The sequence below is a fragment of the Chrysochloris asiatica genome, unplaced genomic scaffold, assembly GCF_000296735.1.
Source record: "Chrysochloris asiatica unplaced genomic scaffold, ChrAsi1.0 scaffold00200, whole genome shotgun sequence".
Taxonomy (NCBI): Eukaryota; Metazoa; Chordata; class Mammalia; order Afrosoricida; family Chrysochloridae; genus Chrysochloris; species Chrysochloris asiatica.
In genome coordinates, this window is record NW_006408718.1 from 5,275,934 (window position 1) to 5,297,499 (window position 21,566).

Below are 21,566 nucleotides of genomic sequence, written 5' to 3' on the forward strand. Positions count from 1 at the left end.
AACACTCAGGAATATATAATCATTTAGGCAACCCAAGGTCTCATTGTGCAAGCTTGCCTCCTAGCTGCCAGCACACAGCCTTTTCTTTCCATGAGTTCAGAGTCCTCAGCTGCTCTCCTTTCCATATCATCATCTCTGCTCCATCTCTGACATCACTGTTTCTCTGGATAGGGTCCCACATTCCACTCATGTTCTTCTTCCTTCATGGACCTAGGGTCCTCTGTTCCTGGAATGTTAGATTAACTACTCCTCTCTTTATGTTATAAAACTTCTACCTTCACAGTTATGACAGCTGCAATCAGTCATGATAACAACTATTCACTATTGAATCATAAAAATCTTACCCCGAACTGTTTTCACCAGCCCCATCTAGACAACATGAAAATGATTCAGTGGGGATTCTACCTTCCCTTGAACACTCTGAAACTAATCTTCTTGAAAACTTGTAAGCCAGTCACTTCATGACTTTATAGCCCCCTCATTTTAGGCAGCCAGTGTCTAAGTTGCCCATTCCTGTCAACCCTGTGTACAGGATTTGATCCTTGGTGTGAAGACTGTTTTCCTCTCAGTTGGTATTTTGAGATACTACATCCATAAGTATAGGTCAAGTTCATCAAATTATAGCAACTTATACTTGTTTCCTTTATCAAATTTCTTTATTTTCCTCTAGTCGAGTCTATCATAAAGTCATCAAAGCTATATCAAATAGGTACTGTCTGCAAGTCTGGGCATTCTTGTGCATCTCCCTTCACTTCATATCAGCTGGATGCTTCACTTTTATCTGTAGCCCTCCATTACTAGGTCCTTGTCCATGGCCTTAGGAGTTCCAGGTCTCACCACACTTCAGACCAAGTAACCCTTCCTCTTCTCTCGCTCATCTCCAGGTTGACAGGAGACTTCCATAGGGTTTTCAAAGACTGACTCTTGATAGTAGTTAAGCAGATCTTTCTTCCAGACTTGAACCTTTTAGCTAGCTGCTGAGTTTGTTAATCATTTGTACTACCCAGGATATTAATGAAGATTAGCATTTTCTTGGATTTTTTTAAAGGAAAAAATTGACATTGACATTCACTTAGAGATAGACATTTATATTCTTGATGTTAGAGATTTGATAGTATGCCTTGGCCATACTATTCATCTCCAGGTTAGACTCTGACATCAAAATCACTATGCAAATCTGTTGAATAAGCACATGCGGATGCTTATTCAACAGATTTTGGTTTTCTTTTGCAATAACCATGTCTGACTTCCTCTGGTTTCACAAGAGGAAAAGAAAATCAAACTCAAAATCAGCCCAAGGCTGATTCCTATGAGGTGGAAGTCAGACCTGCCTCCACTCTACACCCTTCTCTGCCCTATTCTGACCCCAACCATCCCTCCCACAGAACTCTCATCTGAGTTCAATAATCTATTGCAATGGCTATATAGAACTTATAACAATACTTGTGATTATGGGTTTATTAGAGAAGTGAACAGGGTACAATTCAGGATCAAAACTAACTCAGGATGCAACAATTCTCCAGTCAAGGCACCTCTTGTCTGCCATACTGCAGGCACGCCTCACTCTGTCTTTGGCCTCTCAACCATGTGGCACCGAGACCTCTGACATGCTTAAGCAAGTGTTACCAAGCCCCTTTAGCCACCCTGTAAATGTCTGAAAGGCACATTCTGCAAATCAACCTTATGGCTCTCAGCTTTACTCAGTCCATGGTCCTAGAAGTTCACAGCTGCTATCTTATCATGCTGCCACCTCTTCTGTTATTTTCTTCCATTTATTGTCTGAATAAAACCATAAGCATTTCCAGATTTAATTTTTTAAAAAGAAAATTTTACTTGGAAATATTTACTTGATCAGCAGCCTGGAGATCTAAAAGGATATTCCATTCCACCCCCTTTTTTGTTTCTCAAACTGGCATAAATAATCCTCTTTGTGATAATGCCCTGTTTCCCAGAGTGCTTGTTTATCATGAGTGTGCTCTTGTTTCCATGGATTTATGCATTACAGAAGCTTAGCTGACTCTGATGCAAATATCAGGCAGGGACCATGTCTTTGCTTTTCCCACCAAATTGCTTAATTTTTACATAATTATGCTTGATTTGTAGGTTTTATTTTATAAAACATATATTGAAATAGTCTGTATACATTAAAAGAAACTTAAAGTGTAGATATTTTAGTATAGAAACATTAATAAGAAAAATTCATAGAGGAAATGAATTGCAGTATTCTGGAAAATGCTCAAATCTTTGAGTAAAATATGACAGTGTCAATGAAGAAAACTGACATTGTAAATACTCAGGGATAACCAGAGTTAATCCCAAGAGGAGATTAGTTTCTTAGTTGGGTTTAATTCAATTTTATAGAACTAGAAACTAATAAAAAGTAAGATTAAAAAAATCAATTTATTATTTTTTGTTACAAGTGTAATTGTAGAAGTTTTGTAACAAAAAGAGGGGAGTAGTTCTTTTTATTTTTTATTGATCAATAATCAAAAATAACTATTAGTCATATATTGTTGTTGTAAAGTGCCATCAAGTCGGTTCCGACCCATAGTGACTCTGTGTAGGGTTTTCGAGGACTTAGTTGGTGAGCTTGAACTGCCAACCGTGCAGTTCAAAGGGCTTTTCAGACTGGCACATCAACCCACAACACTACACCAGGACTCCTTAGCTGCAAAACAGGGTTTCTGTCTCTGTTAGAAATTTAACTGAGTATCATAGCTATATCTGCATATGACTTCGGGGAAAGAGACAAAGGAACTAATTTATTGCATATATTTAACATACTAGGGTTAAATATCTTTTAGATTTCATTCTTTCAAAACATTTGTGGAGGAATGCAGCATTCACATCTGACTGTTCAGGATATTAGTATTTAGAGAGATAAAGTGTCATGCCAGACATCTCATAGTTACAAACTTCTATAAAATATGATATTCAGAGATCATGAAAATAAGATGGAAAAAAATGTTGTTAGGTGCCACTGAGTTGATTGTGACTCATAGCGGTCCCATGGAGCAAAGTAAAACTACTCCACAGATTTTCTAGTCCTGATGTGGTGCTGTGTGTTAATGCTGCAATATCAGTTTGAACCACGAGGTCGGTGGTTCACACTCATCAGTTGCTCCTTGGAAACCATATACAGGATCAGTATGAGTCAGAAACTGACTCAATGATACTTAACAACAACAACAACAACAATCTTTGTGGCATAAGATTGCCAAATCTTTTTCCTCTGGAGCATCTGGGTAGGTTCCAACTAGCAACCTTTCAGTTTTCAGCAGAGTAGATAACCTGTATGCCATCAAGGTTCAGAGTTCAATAATATAGTGAGATGTTAAAAAATTGCTTTTATAGATACTGTATTTGTACTTAAATAAATGCAAACATTCAGTTTACTACAAACTGCACAACCCCTTTATATACAGTTTTCTATATGCATTATTCTTATAATATGCCTAAGCACATTATTTATGTGGGTTTTGTTTTGTATGCAAAAAATAGTTTCAAAGTATCAAATACTGACTAAATCCAATTGTTGTTGTTGTTTTGTTGTTAAATGCCCTCAGGTATGCATCAACTCATAGTCCTGACTCTACGTAGGGTTTCTAAGGAGCATCTAGTGGGCTTGAAAACCTGCTTTGTTGTTAGCCGTCCAGACCTAATTCTAGTGTCAAACCAGTACAAATACGGTTAGTATATGCATATATGAGAAGATTTCAAAAATTTATGGAAAGATGGAATTAAAAGATAATTGAAGGTCTGATGAAAAGAGATGGGGATAAGATTGCTGTGATTCAATAGTGAATAATTTTTATCATGACTAATTGTCACTGTTACAATTGTAATTGTAGAAGTTTTGTGACAAAAAGAGGGGAGTAGTTAAACTTACACTCAAAGAACGGAGGACCCTAGGACCGTCCAAGGAGAAGGGAACACTTAATTTTGCTCATGAGGAATCTGTACCTGGACCAAAAGGCAGTTGTTTGAACAGAACGTGGGAACACTAAATGGTTTAAAATTCTGAAAGGTGTGTGATAAGGTTGTATTCTTTCAACATACTTATTCAACCTGTATGCTGAGCAAATAACCCAAGAATTTGGGTTCTATGAAGAAAAATGTGGTATCAGGATTGGAGGAAGACTCATTAACAACCTACAATATACAGAAGATACAACCTTTCTTGCTGAAAGTGAAGAGGACTTAAAACATTTACTGATGAAGATCAAAGAGCACAACTTTCAGTATGGATTTCATCTCAATGTCAAGAAAACAAAAATCCTCACCATTGGACCAATAATCAACATTCTTATCTACAGAGAAGATTGAAGTTGTCAAGAACTTCATTCTTCTTGGATCAACTATCAACACTCACAGAAGCAGCAGTCAAGAAACCAGATGATGTATTGTATTATGCAAATCTGCTGCACAAGACTTTTTTTAAAGTGCTGAAAAGTAAAGATGTCAGCTTCAGGACCCAAGCCATTCTATTTTCAGTAACCTCATATGCATGTGAAAGCTGGACAGTGGATAAGGAAGACCATAGAAGAATTGATGCTTTTGAGTTATGATGTTGGAAGAGACTATTGAAAGTGCCATTGGGCTTCCTAAAGAACCAACAGATCTGTGTTGGAAGTGCAGCCAGAGTGCTCCTTGGAAGCCAGGATGGCCAAACTTAACCTCTCATACTTCAGATATATTGTCAGGAGGGATCAGTCGCTGGAGAAGTATATCATGTTTAGTAAGGTGGAAGGTCTGAGAAAAAGAGGAAGACCCCCCAGAGAGATGGATTGGCAAAATGACAGCATCCATGGGCTCAAGTGTGACAGCAATTGTGAGGTTGGCCCAGGACTGGGAAGTGTTCTGTTCTGTGGTACATAGGGTCTCTATGAGTTGGTACTGTCTCAATGGCACCTAGCAACAACAACAACAACATCTAGAGAGGCAGTAACAGAGATGCAGCAGAGATGAGGACATGGAAAGAAGGAGCAGCTGAGGGCTCTAAACTCATGGAAAGAGAAAGGTTATGTGCAGGCAGCCAGGTGCTGGCCAGGAGGCAGGCTTGGAGAATTTGTCCTTTGGTTGTTTAAATCATTATATATTCCTGAGTGTTTTTGTGTACATCCCCCCCCAAGGCAAAAAAAAAAAAAATCAACACCAAAACCAGAGGGAATAGAAGCAAATACTTGTAAATGATGATGCACAGAGGAGTTTGTAATCATTGCAATGAAACAACTATATTTTTGCATGTAAACTATCAATTTGCAAAGAAAACTAAAAAAAAAAAGGAATCCCCCCCCCCCAAATAATACTCTTTGCTTCATCTCAATGATTCCAATATGCTCCAAGAAAAGGCATTTATCTTGTTTTACTACCTGTGGTTTCTATTTGCATTCCACCACTCTCCCTATCTCTTCTCAATTGTATCCTTAGCAAAATAATACCTTTTTAATTTTCAAGGATTGATTATTCCATAATGTGCTATACCTTAGTAATATTTTTGTCCTATAAACCTATCTACCACTTGATTGTAAACTGAGCCACAAGGGTGAGTTCCTTTCCAGACCTGAAGGTGGTTGAGGGCTATAGTCTCAAACTCTTCCAGTCTGTCTCTGACCAGTAAACCAGTTATTTTTTTTTTCCAAATTAAATAATTTTGAGACTTGTTCCACACTTTCTCCCACTCTCTTTGTGACCCTCTAATGTGATATCTTTTAGAGTAATTGATAGTGGTAACCAGGCACTGCCTAGTTCTTATGGTCTCAGAATCATTGAAGACTGATATTCACACGTTCTATTATTCAATTAGGCTAACTTGAAGCCTTTTCAATTATTATCACTCTTATCTCCTATGCACTCTTATTTCCAATAGCTGCACCTTAGACAGCTATTCATGAGCTCTTTAGGATCCAGACACTACTTTTAGGATCCAGACACTACCAGACAAAAGGATGTTGATCATTACCTTAGTGGACTACGTCTTGTAAATTGACCATGGTATCCCATGAAAATATTGTCCTAACCCTCCAGGCCCAATAACTCATTTCCTTAAAATGTTTGATAATATATGAGAAGTTTTCATCATTTTGTTCTCTATAGGTTTTAGACACGTTCATAGTTGTGTTTATAGGAAAAGCAAATACTCATATACAAATATCCTCTTTCAAATTCTTACAAAAGTATAAGATATATAAATGCATGTAAATACAGCTCAACCTAAAACATCTTTTAATAAGGGAATGTGAAAGTTTTATGGCATATGGACTAAGTATATTGAAAACCAAGGAAAATGTGTCTAAAAATGATGTAGTTGTCATTCTAAAAGTTTATTAAAATAAATTCTAGAGCCAGAGTGTGGATAAATTTTGACTCATCTTCATACTATGGTTTGGGTCAAATGTAACTTAGAACTCAGACTAACATCTTTGCTCTTAAATATTTTAAAGAAGTCTTGTACAGCAGATTTGCATAATGCAATATGTCATTTGATTTCTTAACTGCTGCTTCCATGAGTGTTCATGGTTTATCCAAGCAAAATGAAATATTTGACAACTTCAATCTTTTCTTCATTTACTATGATGTTATTTATTGGTCTAGTTGTGAGAATTTTTATTTTCTTTACATTGAGTCATAAACCATAATGAAAGTTGTGGTCTTTGATGTTCATCAGTAAGTATTGTAAGTCATCTTCACTTACAGCAAGCAAGGCATCATCATCTGCATATCACAGGTTGATAATGAGTCTTCCTCCAACCAGCATGCCATGTTTTTTTCTTCTGACAATCCAGTTTCTCAAATTATTTGCTTTGCATGCAGATTGAATAAGTAGGGTGAAAGAATACAACCTGGCACACACTTTTCCCGATTTTAAAGTCATTCAGTGTCCCCTTGTCATTTTCAGATGACTGCCTCTTGGTCTATGTATATGTTCCTCATGAATACAACTAAGTGTTACAGAGTTTTCATTCTCTCCCCAATATTGTCCATAGCTTGTGAAGATCTAGACAATTAAAAGCCTTTGTGTAGTCAACAGAGCACAGTTAAAAATCTTTATGATATTTTCTGTTTTCATTCAAGATCCATCTGATGTTAGCAATGATATCCCTCATTCAACATACTCATCAGTAACCAGTCTGAACCACTGGAAGCTCCTTGTCAATGTATCGCTGCAGCGATTTTTGAATTATCTTTCTCAACATTTTAGTTGCCAGTGATATTAATGATATTGCCCGATAATTTCAGATTCGTTGGGTTACCTCTATTTAGAATGGACATAACTATAGATCTGTTCAAATCAGTTGGCCAGGTATCTGTCTTCTATATTTCTTGGCAAAGGTAAATGAGTGCCTCCAATGCTGCCTCAGTTTGTTGAAATACTTCAATTTGCATTTTCACAGTTCCTGGAGCCTTGTTCTTTTCCAATGCCATCAGTGCATTCTTCAATACCATCAATTCTTGATCATATACTACCTGTTAAAATGTTTCAACATACACCATTTCTTTTTGGTAGAGTGACTCTGTATTTTTTCTGTATAGTTTTGATGCCTTCTGTATCATTCAATATTTTGCCTACCGAATCCGTCGCTATTGCAAGTTGAGACTTTGAATTTTTTTCTCTATTTCATTCTCCTATAGAAATGCTGACTATATTCTACTTTTTGGTTGTCTAACATCAGGCCATTGCACATATCATTGTAGTATTTAACTTTGTTTCCTTGAGCTTCCGTTTGAAATTTTCTGTTGAGTTATTTTTCATTTTCATTTTCATTTCTTCTATTTGCTCAACAGAAAATTTCAAATTTTCAAAGAGAAAACAAAAGTCACTATGCTGGAGAGCAAGCTTCAGAATCTTTTATGACATCTATTTTGGTCTTTATTATTTCTTTTGTTTCTTGTTTATGATGCTTTGCTTTACTTCTGTATGGTATTTTTTATGTCATCCCACAACTCTTCTGACCTTCAGTCATGAGTGTCTAATGCATCATTAGTGCTTAATTCATCTAATGACCTCTAAATTCAGGTGGGATATGTTCAAAATTATATATGAGCTTTTGCGGACTTATTTTAATTTTCTTCAGCTTCAGCCTGAAATTTCCTATGAGTAATTAATTGATGGTCTGTTGCACTGTGTTCCCCTGGTCTTGTTTTTGCTGATGAAATTGAACTTTTCCATCATCTCTTTCTACGGATGTAGTCAATTTGATATCTGTACATTATATCTGGTGAGGTCCCAGTGTACAGTCATCTATTATGTTGTTTAAAAAAGTCACTTGCAATTAAGAAGTCATTGGCCTTGCAAAATTCTATCTTGCTATCTCCAGCATTGTTTCTATCACCAAGACCAAATTTAACTACTGATACTTCATCTTTCTTTCCAATTTTTGCATTACATTGGCTTGAAATTATCAGTACATCTTGATCACATGTTTGATCAATTTCAGACTAAAGGATTAGTAGAATTATTCAAATTACTCATCACTGGCTTTAGTGGTTGTTGTTGTTGTTATGTGCTGTGGAGTTGGTTCCAACTCATATCAACCCTGTACAGGGTTTCCGAGGCTGTAAATCTTTACGGGAGCAGAAAGCCTCATCTTTCTCGCGAAACAGCTGGTAGTTTTGAACTGCTGACCTTGCGGTTTGCAGCCCAATTCATAACCACTACGCTACCAGAGCTCCTTACTTTAGTGGTAGGTATATAAATATGAATAATACTTGTGTTAACTGTCCTTAGTTATTGTTGTTGTTGTTGTTAAGTGCCTTTGAGTTCATTCCAACCCCATAGTAACCCTGTATGGGGTTTGCAGGAGGGGCTGGTGATCTTGAACTGTCAACCTTGTGGTTCAAATAACATTGCAGTCCAGTGCATTAATCCACAGTGCCACACCAGGACTCCTGTCTTCTTAGTAGGCATATGGATATTATCCTATCACAAATAGTGTTGTACTTCAAGATTGATCTTGAAATGTTCTTTTTCATGATGAATGTAATACCATCCCTTTTCAGTTTTCATTCCCAACACAGTAGATCTATGTGATTGTCAAATTCATAATGACCAATACTAGCCGATTTCACTCACAAATGCCTACAATATTGATGTATTGGAGGTCTGTTTCATATTTTCCAACTTCCAATTTTCCTAGATTCATATATTGTAAATTCTATGTTCTGATTATTAATGGATGTTACAGCTGTTTACCCTCATTTTGCATTGTGTCATATCAGCAAATGAAAGTCCCAAAAGATTACTACGTTTGCATCACCATGGTCAACTCTACTGGACAGCTCTTTCTCTGTAATATTTTGAATGCCAATCTGAGAGGCTCATTTTAAAGTACAATACCTGACAATATTCTGGTGCTCTTAATCACCTTGCAATATTCAATGCTTTGGTGCTAACAGTGTTCCAATGCTTCATAAGGTTTTAACTGACTAAATATTCAAAAGTAGTTTGTCTGTCTTTCATCTTTGTGTGCCTTAGTGTGGAAACTCAGTTGAAACCTATCTACCATGGATAACCCTGCAGGTATTTAAAACACCATTGGCATAGTTTCCAGAATCACAGCAACATGCAAGTCTCCACAGTACAACAAACTGACAGATGAGTGGTAGTGATATATATATAAATTCGTGTTGCTGTTAAGGTCAATCAAATCAGTTTTAAATCACAGTGACCCTGTATAAGGTTTCCAAGGAGCAGCTGGTAAATCTGAACCACCAGTCTTGTGGTTCAAACCAAACTTGCGGTCAAGTACTGATGTCACACTGTCACGTTAGTAATCCACAATGTAATGTAATAGTTTGTTAGGTGAAATTTGCATTATATTTATTTAAATCAACTTTTAAATAATTGTATTCAAGCTACATTAAATGAACAAAGAGATCAATTCAAAAAATACCAAGAATCTGAAAACACAATGATGTGTCTTTGTTTCTTGGCAAGATGAAGTAAGCAGATGCACTAAATCTGCTCCATGCAATAAAGGCATGGAAGGCCAAGTGAAAATGATACAGATGGTGATCCTGGATCCCTGAAGAGTTCTGTTCACTTAAGTTCAGTTATCCATTTGATATAACTAGAAAAAATACAAGGACAGGTCTAGGAGAAGAGGTTGCAGCAGTATGAAACTTCTATTGTGCAAAGGGATGTGTGCTGCCCATTCTGCCAAACATGGATGATCATACTGATCCAGGAACCCACACGGTCCCATAATCATGGAATCTCAATGATTAATCATAAGTGAGACATTTATGTACCATTTTGACAAGGCTAATTAATAAATCACCAGTAATCAGCAACACATCTTGATTGCATGTTTGATCTATTTCAGATTGAAGAAGTTGGTAAAATTCTTCTATTTCATCTTCACTGGCTTTAGTGGTTGGTGCATAAATTTGAATAATAGTAGTATTAACTGGGCTTCCCTGTAGGCGCATGGACATTATCCTATCACTTACAGCATTGTACCTCATGACTGATCTGGATATGTTCTTTTTGACAATGAATGCAACACCATTCCTCTTCAATTTGTCATTCCCTGCATAGTGAACCATGTGGTTGTCAGATTCAAAATGGCCAATACCAGTCCATTTCAGTTCACTAATGCCTAAGATATCAATGTTGATGCGTTCCATTTCATTTTTGACAACTTCCGATTTTTCCAGATTCATACTTCGTACATTCCATGTTCCAATTTTCAATGGATGTTTACAGCTGTTTCTCTTCATTTTGATTTGTGGCCCATCAGCAAGTGAAGGTTCTGTGAGCTTTTCTCTACTTGGAGGAGGCATTTTTTTCCCCAGTTGCATTCTGAGTGCCTTCCCACTTTCCAGTCCTGTATCTGACAATGTTTCTCTGCTATTCATAGAGTTTTCAGTGACTAGCGATTCGGAAGTAGTTTGTCACTCTTTCTTCCTAGTCTGTCTTTGTTTGAAAGCTCATCTGAAACCTGTCCACCATGGGTGACCCTGCTGGTTATTTAAAATACCAGTGGCATAGCCCTCAGAATCACAGCAATTCAAACCACCACAGCACGACAGACAGACGAGTGGCGGTGGCGTGGCTGCTGTTAAATAGGAATCTCCTTGTGCTAGGGCCCTTAAGTCTGGCTCAAAGGCGGGATTTCTGTCCTTGGATGTCAATCAAGAGGCAGAAGTGCAGCAGGGGTGCCTGGGTTGTAGTGAGATGCTTTGGGCTGGGCTTGTGCGTCTCTAAGTTGGTCGACCCCGCCTCTGGCTGCACTTCGTCCAAAACAGATATATCGGTTCTTTTGGCAACCCATAGCACTTTCAATATTCTCCTCCAACAACATAACTCAACAGCATCAATTCTTCTATAGTCTTCCTTATTCACTGTCCAGCTTTCACATGTATATAAGGTTATTAAAAATACCAGGCTTGGGTCAGGCGTGTTTTAGTTCTCAAGCTGACATCTTTGCTCTTCAACACCTTTAAAAGGTCTTGTGCAGCAGATTTACCTAATGCATTACATAGTTTGATCTCTTGACTGCTGCATCCGTGAATATTGATAGTTGATCCAAGAACAATGAAGTCCTTGACAACTTCAATCTTTTCTTTGTCAATAAGGATGTAGTTTATTGGTCCAGTGGTGAGGATTTTTGTTTTCTTAATGTTGAAACATAATCCATACTGAAGGTTGTGCACTTTGATCTTCATCAGTAAATGTTTCAGCAAGTACAGTTGTATCATCTATATAATGCAGGTTGTTAATGAGTCTTCCTCCAATCCTGATGCCATATTTTCTTCATATAAACCAGCTTCTTGGATTATTTGTTCAGCATACAGGTTGAATAAGTATGGTGAAAGAATGCAACCTTGTCGTACACCTTTCTTAATTTTAAAACATTCAGTGTTCCCATGTTCTGTCCGAACAACTACTTCTTGGTCCAGGTACAGATTCCTCAAGAGCACAATTAAGTGTTCCAGAATACTCATATTCCTCAATGTTGTTCATAGTTTGTCATGCTCCACACAATTGAAAGCCTATGCGTAGTCAATAAAGCACATGTAAATATCTTTCTGATATTCTCTGCTTTCAGCCAAGATCCATCGGACATTAGCAATGATATCCCTCATTCCACAGCTTCTTCTGAATCACGCTTGAACCTCTGGAAGATGTCTGTCAATGTATGATTGTAGCTGTTTCTGTATTACTTTTAGGAAACTTTACTTGTATGGGATATCAAAGAGATTGTCCGATGACTGACACATTCCATTGGGTCACTTCTCTTTGAAATGGGCACACATATGGATCTCTTCCAATCAGTCAGCTAGATAGTTGTCTTCCAAATTATCTTGGCAGAGATGAGTGAGTGCCTCCTGCGCCACCTCACTTTCTTGAAAGATTTCAATTTTTATTCCATCAATTCTGTGTGCCTTGTTCTTTGTCAATTCCTTCAATGCCCCTTGGACTTCCTCCTTCAGAATCATTGGTTCTTGATCACATGCTACCTCTTGAAATGGTTGAACATTAACCATTTCCTTTTGGTACATTGACTCTGTGTATTCCTTCAATTCCTTCATTCAATAATTTGCCCAGAGAATCTTTCAAGAATGAAGTCGAGACTTGAATTTTTCTTCAGATCCCCCAGCTTGAGAATTGCTGAACGTATTCTTCCTTTTTGGTTTTCTTATTCCAGATCTTTGCACATATTTTTTGTAATATTTGGCTTTATCTTCTTGAACTGATTTTTCAAATTTTCTTTACAGCTCTTGCTTGAATCTCCTCATTTCTTCCATTTGCATTAGCATCTCTATACTGGAGAGCAAGTTTCATTGTCTCTTCTGACATCTACTTTGACTTTTTCCTTCTTTCTTGTCTTCTCAATGACTTTTGCTTTCTTCATGTTGGATGTTCTTGATGTCATCCCACAACTCTTCTGGTCTTCAGTTTTTAGTGTTTAACATATCAAATCTGTTCTTCAGATGATCTCTGAATTCAAGTGTGATATATTCAAGGTCATATTTTGGCTCTCATGGACTTGTTTTCATTTTCTTCTGTTTCAGTTTTCTATTTGCATATGAGCAATTGATGTTCTGTTCCACAGTCTGTCCCTGGCCTTGTTTTGACTGACGATATGGATCTTTTCCATCATCTCTTTCTGCAGATGTAGTCAATTTGATTTCTATGTATAGTATCTGGTGAGGTCTATGTTTACAGTCATCTCTTATGCTGTCTAAAGAAGGTATTTGAAATGAACAAATCATTGGTTTTGTAGAATTCTGTCATACGTTCTCCAGCATCATTTCTATCACTAAGGCCATATTTTCCAACTACTGATCCTTCCTCTTTGCTCCCAACCTTTGCATTTGAATCACCAGCAATGATAAATACATCTTGATTGCATGTTTGATCAATTTCAGGTTGAAGAAGTTGGTAGAATTCTTCTATTTCATCCTCACTGGCTTTAGTGGTTGGTGCGTAAATTTGAATAATAGTGGTATTACTGGGCTTTCCTATAGGTGCATGGACGTTATCCTATCACAGACAGCATTGTGCCTCATGACTGATCTGGATATGTTCTCTTTGACAATGAATGCAACACCATTCCTCTTCAATTTGTCATTCCTGGCATCGTAAACCATGTGGTCGTCAGATTCAAAATGGCCAATACCAGTCCATTTCAGCTCACTAATGCCTAAGATATCAATGTTTATGTGCTCTATTTCATTTTTGACAACTTCCAATTTACCCAGATTCATTCTTCGTACATTCCATGTTCTGATTTTCAATGGATGCTTATAGCTGTTTCTCTTCATTTTGAGTTGTGCCCCATCAGCAAATGAAAGTCCTGTGGGCTTTTCTCCCATGGACTTTACTCCATTTTCTTCATCACATTCAACTCTACTTTGAGGAGTCAGCATTCCGCAGTTGCATTTTGTTTGCCTTCAAACTTGAGGGGCTCATTTTCCGGCACTAATCTTACAGTTTCTCTGCTATTCATAAGGTTCTCAGTGACAAAATACTCAGAAGTAGTTTTTCACTCTTTCTTCCTAGACTTTCTTTGTTTGAAAGCTTATCAGAAACCTCTCCACCAATGGTGTTATTTAAAATAGCGGAGTTGGCATAGCTTTCTGAATCACAGCAACTCACAAGCCACCAAAGTATGACAACTTGACAGATGAGTGGTGGTGGACAGGAATAATATCATATTAATTATCAAAAAGAATATTTTGATATCTATTTTGAAATATAATGCTGTTTGTGATAAGATAATATCGATATTCCTACAAGGAAGACCAGTTAATTCCACTATCAAATTTACACTAAAACCAGTGATGATAAATCAAATAATTTGATTAAATATTGATCAAATATGCATTTAAATTCCTATCTCTATCCTGGAGATAGGAATTAAAGGTTTGCATATAAAGAAGAAGGATCCTTAGTTGGAAAATATGGCCTTGGTGATAGAAAAAATGCTGGAGATCGAATGATAGAATTTTGTATGAACAATGACTTGCTCATTGCAAATACATTTTTTTAAACAACATAAAAGAAGATTGTACAAATGGACCTCATCAGATGTCATACACAGAAATAAAACTATATCCATGGGAGGAGATAGTGGAAAAGTCATATTATCAATCCAAATGAGTCCAGGGCAGACTGTGCAATTGTTTAAATCAAGTTCAGGCTGAAGCTGAAGAAAATTAAAACAAATCCATAAGAACAAAAATTTAACCTTGAACATATCCCACTTAAATGTAGAGCTAGATACTCTAAAGAACAGATTTGATACATTGAATAAAAAACAGAATAGCTGTGAAATGACATCAAGAATATCATATAGGAAGTAAGTATAAGGTTATTTTGAAAACAAAAAAGAAGGAAAAGACTTAAATGGATATCAGAAGAGACCCTGAAAGTTGCTCTACAGCACAGATATGTTAAAGCAAATATAAGAAATGAGGAAGATAAAGAGATGAACAGAAAATTTCAAACGGCAGCTTGAGAAGACAAAGTCAAGTACTATAACAAAATTTGCAAAGAATTGGAGTTAGAAAACCGAAAGGGAAGAGCATGCTCAGCATTTCTCAAACGTAAAGAACTGAAGAAAAAATTCAAGCCTCAACTTGAAACACTAAAGGATTCTATGTTTAAAATATACAATGAGAAAGCATTACATGAAGATAGATGGAATACACAGAGTCACTGTACAAAAATGAATGAATGATGTTCAGTCATTTCAAGAGTTGTCATGTGATCAAGAGCCAATAGTATTAAGGAAGCAGTCGAAAGTGCATTGATAGCATTGGCAAAGAACAAGGTTCTGGGAATTTATTGGAATACAAATTGAAATCTTTCAACAAACTGGTGCAGCATTGGAGACACAAAATCATCTATACCAAGAAATTTTGATCACAGTTATCTGGTCAACCTATTGGAAGAGCTCTATATTGGTGCCCAATCCAAAGAGAGGTTATCCTATGGACTGTGGAAATCATCCGACAATATAATTAATATTGCATACTAGTGTAAATTTTGCTAAGGATAGTTCAAATACAGCTGCAACTGTTCATTGACATGGAAATGCTAGAGGCTCATGCCTGATTCAAGGAGCTCTGGTAGTGTAGTAGTTATTAGTTGGGCTGCTAATCTCATGGTCAGCAGTTCGAAACGATCAGCCATTCCACAGGAGAAAGATGAGGCTTTCTCTCCCATTAAGATTTACAGCCTCAGAAACCCTATGCAGGGTCACATAACCACCATCACCATGCCTGATTCAGACAAGGATCTGGAATCATGGATATCATTGCTGACATCAGATGCATCTTGACTGAAAGCAGAAAATAACAAAGATACTTACCTATGTTTTGTTGACTATGCACAGGCTTTTGACTCTGCGGATCATGACAAGCGATAGACAACATTATGAAGAATGCATATTCTGTAATATGTAAGTGTGCTCATGGAAAATCCATACAAAGACCAGTGTTGCATTCTTTCACCATACTTATTCAGTCTGTACACTGAATCAATAACCTGAAACTCTGAATCATATGAATAAGAATGTGGTATCAGGATTGGAGTAAAATAATTTGTGTTATGCTGGTTAACAAACTGTGACAAGCAGATGATAAAGTCTTGTTTATTGAAAGCAAAGAGGACTTAAATACTAATGAAGATCAAAGACCACAGGCTTCAATATAGGTTGCACCTAATGTCAAGAAAAAGAATTCCTTACCACTGGACATCTATAAAGAACATAATTATAAATGGAGAAAAAATTGAAGCATTCGAATAATTAAGTTTGCTTAGATCCACTGTCCACGTTCATGGAAGCAGCAGTCCAGATGTCAAGCAATGTATTGCATTAAGCAAATCAACTCCATCATTCTTCTATAAAGTATTCAAGATCAAATTTGCCAATTTTAGGACTAAGGTGCTCTGAATCCAAGCCATGGTATTTTAAGTAGCTTCATATCTATATGATAGTTGGAAAATGAATAAGGAAAAGAGAATTGATGCATTTGAGTTATGAATGAACAAGCATGTCTGTGTTGGAATAAGTACAGCCAGTATCTCCATTGAAACCATAATGACCAGACTGTCTTTCATACTTTGGACATATTATAAGTAGGGACCTGTCCTGTCAGAAGAACATCATGTTATATAAAGTGGAGGGTCAATGAAAAAGAGGAAGGCCTCCAATTAGATGAATTAGCACAGTTGCAGCAGCACTGGACCTAAGCTTAGCAATGATTGTGAGGATGGTGAAGGTTTTGCATAAGGTTGTTATGAGTCAGAACTGACTTGGTTGCACCTAACAACAACAACAAGCAAAATAAATCATTGAGGGAAAGAGCACTCTTTTCAACAAATAGTGCTTGGATCACTGAAAATCCATGGACAAAAGAGCAAATATGGGCTCTTATCTCACACCGTGTATAAAACTAACTAGAAATAGATCAACTTCAATCCAAGAACTGAAACTTTATAACACTTATTGTTGTTGTTCTTGTGAAGTGCTCTCTAGTTGGTTCTGAACCATAGCAAACCTGTATAGGGTTTCTGAGGAGCAGCTGGTGAGGTTGAACCGCAAACCTTACAGTTTTGCACTCTGGTGGATTAACTCTCAGCACAACACCAGGACTCCTAGAAGACCTTATAATGTACCAAAAGAAAAGCGTATATAATTTGGCATTCTATTTTTTTTGTGTGTGAATGTCATCCAAAGCATACTATAAAAAAAACTGATATGGCAATTGATATATGGGGAAAGACAATTGTGAGTCATATAACTGATAAGTGAATTATATTAAGGAATCTCTATAAATGTTCTTGTGGTTCAACTAAACAAAATAAAACTAATAACTTCTTTTAAAATTGGGTATTTCTCCCAAAAAGATATATACATACCCATTAATAACATAAAAACAAGCAAACAAAAATTAGTTACCAGGGAAATGCAGACTTAAATTACAATGAGATAACATTCATAGCCACTAGTGTGGCTAATGTTTCTCTGCTATTCATATACTGACTATGCAAAGGCTTTTGATTGTGTGAATCATGAAAAGCTATGGACAACATTGTGGAGTAATCCAGGAACACTTAATTGTGCTCATGAGGAATCTGTACATGGACCAAGAGGCAGTTGTTAGAACAAAACATGGGAACACTGAATGTTTTAAAATTAAGAAAGGTGTGAGAGAAGGTTGTATTCTTTCACCATATTTATTCAACGTGTATGCTGAGCAAATAATACAATAAACTGGGTTATGTGAAGAAAAACATGGCATCAGGATTGGAGGAAGACTCATTAGCAACCTGCAATATGGAGATGATACAACCTTGCTTGCTGAATGTGAAGAGGACTTAAAACATATACTGATGAAGATTAAAGAGCACAGCCTTCAGTATGGATTGCATCTCATTGTAAAGAAAACAAAAATCCTCACCACTGAACCAATAAATAACATTCTTATCAACTGAGAAAAGATTGAAGTTGTCAAGGACTTCATTCTTCTTGGATCAACTATCTACATTCACAGAAGCAGCAGTCAAGAAATCAAACGATGTATTGCATTAGGCAAATCTGCTGCACAAGACCTTTGAAAGTGTTGAAGAGCAAAGATGTCGGCTTGCGGTCTATGATCCACCTGACTCAAGCCATGGTATTTTCAATAACTTCATGTGCATGCAAAACCTGGACAGTGAATAAGAAAGATTGTAGAAGGATTGATGCATTTGAGTTACAGTGTTGGAGGAGAATATTGAAAGTGCCATGGGCTTCCAAAAGAACAAGTAGATACATTTTGGAAGAGGTACAGCCAGAGTGCTCCTTGGAGGCCAAGATGGCCAAACTTCATTTCTCATACTTCAGACATATTGTCAGGAGAGACCAGTCACTGGAGAAGGATATCATGTTTGGTAAAGTGGAGGGTCAGAGAAAAAGAGAAAAATCCCCAATGAGATGGATTGGCCAATGGCAGCATCAATGTGTGGGAACAGTAGTTGAGGTTGGCCCACGATCGGGCAGTATTTCATTCTGCTGTACTTAAGGTTGCTATGAGTCGGTACCCAAACAACAAAGTATGGCTAGTAAATCTTTTAAGATTTCTTCACTTTCAGTAAGCAAGGTTGTATCATCTCCATATGGCAGGTTGTTAATGATTCTTCCTCCAATCCTGATGTCGTTTTTCTTCATAGAACCCAGCTTCTCAGATTATTTTCTCAGCATATAGTTTGATATGTATGGTGAAAGAATACAACCTGTCACACAACTTTCTTAATTTTAAACCATTCAGTGTTCCCATGTTCTGTTCGAACAACTGCCTCTTGGTCCACATTCAGTTTCCTCATGAACACAATTGACTGTTCAGGAATACTCATACTTTGCAATGTTGTCCATAGCTTGTCATAATCCACACAATTGAACGTCTTTGCATAGTCAATAAAGCACAGGTAAACGTCTTTCTAGTATTCTCTGCTTTCAGACAAGATCCATTGGACATCAGCAATGATATCCCTCATTCCATAACCTCTTCTGAATCCGGCTGGAACCTCTGAAAGTTCTCTGTTAATATATGCTTGCAGCCATCTCTGTATTACTTTGAGTAAAGTTTTACTCGCATGAGTTATCATATATATTGTCTGATGGTTTCCGAATTCCATTGGGTCAACTCTTCTTGAAATGGGCACAAATATGGATCTCTTTCAATCAGTCAGCCAGATAGTTGTCTTCCAAATTTCATGGCATAGATGAGTGAGTGCCTCCTGTGCTGCCTGGCTTTCTTGAAAGATTTCAATTTTTATTCCATCAGTTCCTGGTGTCTTGTTCTTTGCCAATTCCTTCAAACACCTTGGACTTTCTCCTTCAATATCATTGATTCTTGATCATTGGCTATCTCTTGATTGAAGGAAGACTCTTTAACAACCTGCTATATGTAGATGATACAAACTTGCTTGCTTAAAGTGAAGAAGATTTAAAATATTTACTAATGAAGATCATAGAGCACAGCCTTTGGTATGGATTTCATTTCAATGTAAAGAAAACAAAAATCCTCACCACTGGACCAATAAACAACATTCTTATCAATAGAGAAAAGATTGAAGTTGTCAGGGATTTCATTCTTCTTGGATCAACTGTCAAAACTCAAGGAAGCAGCAGTCAATAATTCAAACGATGTATTTCATTAGGCAAATCTGCTGCACAAGATCTTTTGAAAGTGTTGAAGAGCAAAGATGTCAGCTTGAGGACTAAGGAACCTGACCCAAGCCATGATATTGTCAGTAACCTCGTATACATGCAAAAGCTCGACAGTGAATAAGTAAGACCATAGAAGAATTGATGCTTTTGAGTTATGGTGTTGGAAGAGAATATTGAAAGTGCCATCAGCTTCCAAAGAACCAACAAATCTGTGTTGGAAGAAGTGCAGCCAGAGTGCTCCTTGGAGGCCAGAATGGCCAAACATTGTCTCTCCTACTTCAGGCATATTGTTAGGAGGGACCAGTTGCTGGAGAAGGATATCATGTTTGGTAAGGTGGAGGGTCAGAGAAAAAGAGGAAGACCCCCAGCAAGATGTATTGGCCAAGTGGCAGCATCAATGGGCTCAAGCGTGGCAACAGTAGTGAGGTTGGCTCAGGATCGGGCAGTGTTTCATTCTTTTGTGCATAAGGTCGATATGAGTCATCACCAACTTAATGGCAACAACAAATACAACAAGTGTGGCTAGAATAAAAAAGTCAGATAATAAGTGTTGTCAAGGATGTAAAGAAATCGGAACACTCATACACTGTTAATAGGAATACAAAATAGTGAAACTGCTTTGCAAAACAATCTATCTGTTCCTCATATAGCGTGATATGACATTTCTACACCAATGGCACCTAACAACAACAACAACATATAACAAAATTAAATGAAAATATTTGTTCACAAAAACATTTGAGCATTAATGTTCACAGTGATATTAATCATAGTAGCCAAAATGTCACAACTACTAAAATCTCCTTCAACTATAAACACTCATACAATGGCATATTGTTTGATTTTAAAATAATAAAGCTGTGAACAGACCTTGAAAGCATTATACTAAATGAAAGAAACTAGATACAAATGGTCAAGTTTTGTATTTATATGAAATATTAGAGTAAGTACATCTATAATGACTTAAGGTAGATTAGAGTTACTGCCAGTGGAGATGGGGTTTCTTTACGAAGTGATCAAAAGGTTTTTAAAATTAGAAATGGGACTTATTGTACAAATCAGGGAATATATTTAAAAAAACATTGAATTATCCATTTTAGAAATGTGTGTGGTATGTGAATTCCATATCAATAAAGCTGTTACCAGAGTTACTGTAAATGGAAATGGTTCAGCACTGTGCTACTAACAGAAATATTAGCTACTTGACTCTAGCCACAGGTAACTCCAAGTCCAGGTGATCTGCTTCTGAAAGATCACAGCCACTGAAGACCCTCTGGCGTGCAGTTATACTCTCAAACATATGAGGTTTCCATGAATCAGAATTGACTGGAAGGCAGCTGGTATACTGATTAAAGCTGTAAAAAACTAAACTAAAATAAAATATGTAGGCAAGATTTGCTTCAGTAAAATAAGTAAGCAAGTTAGTAAGTCAGTAGTTATGTTTGGGAAGTCTATTCTTTCCCTTATAATAAGGAGTCCTTGTGTGTCACTGTAGGATAAATATTGGATTTCTAAGCACAGGTTGATAGTTCAAACCCACCAGTCGCTCCTTGGTAACTCTATACAGGGTCAAGTTGGAATCAACTTGATGGCACTTAACAACAACAACAATATAGCTAACTTATCCAATTAAGACAGTAGCGACAGTGCCAAGGACTTGTTACTTACTTCTCATAATGCAGGATATACATATGTAAACAATGTTATAATCAAGACTACTGTAACCTTAATATTTATGTTTATATCAAAGGAATAATAACTCAAAATGAAGAGAAACAGCTATAAACATCCATTGAAAATCGGAACATGGAATGTACGAAGTATGAATCTGGGAAAATTGGAAGTTGTCAAAAATGAAATGGAACGCATCAACATCGATATCTTAGGCATTAGTGA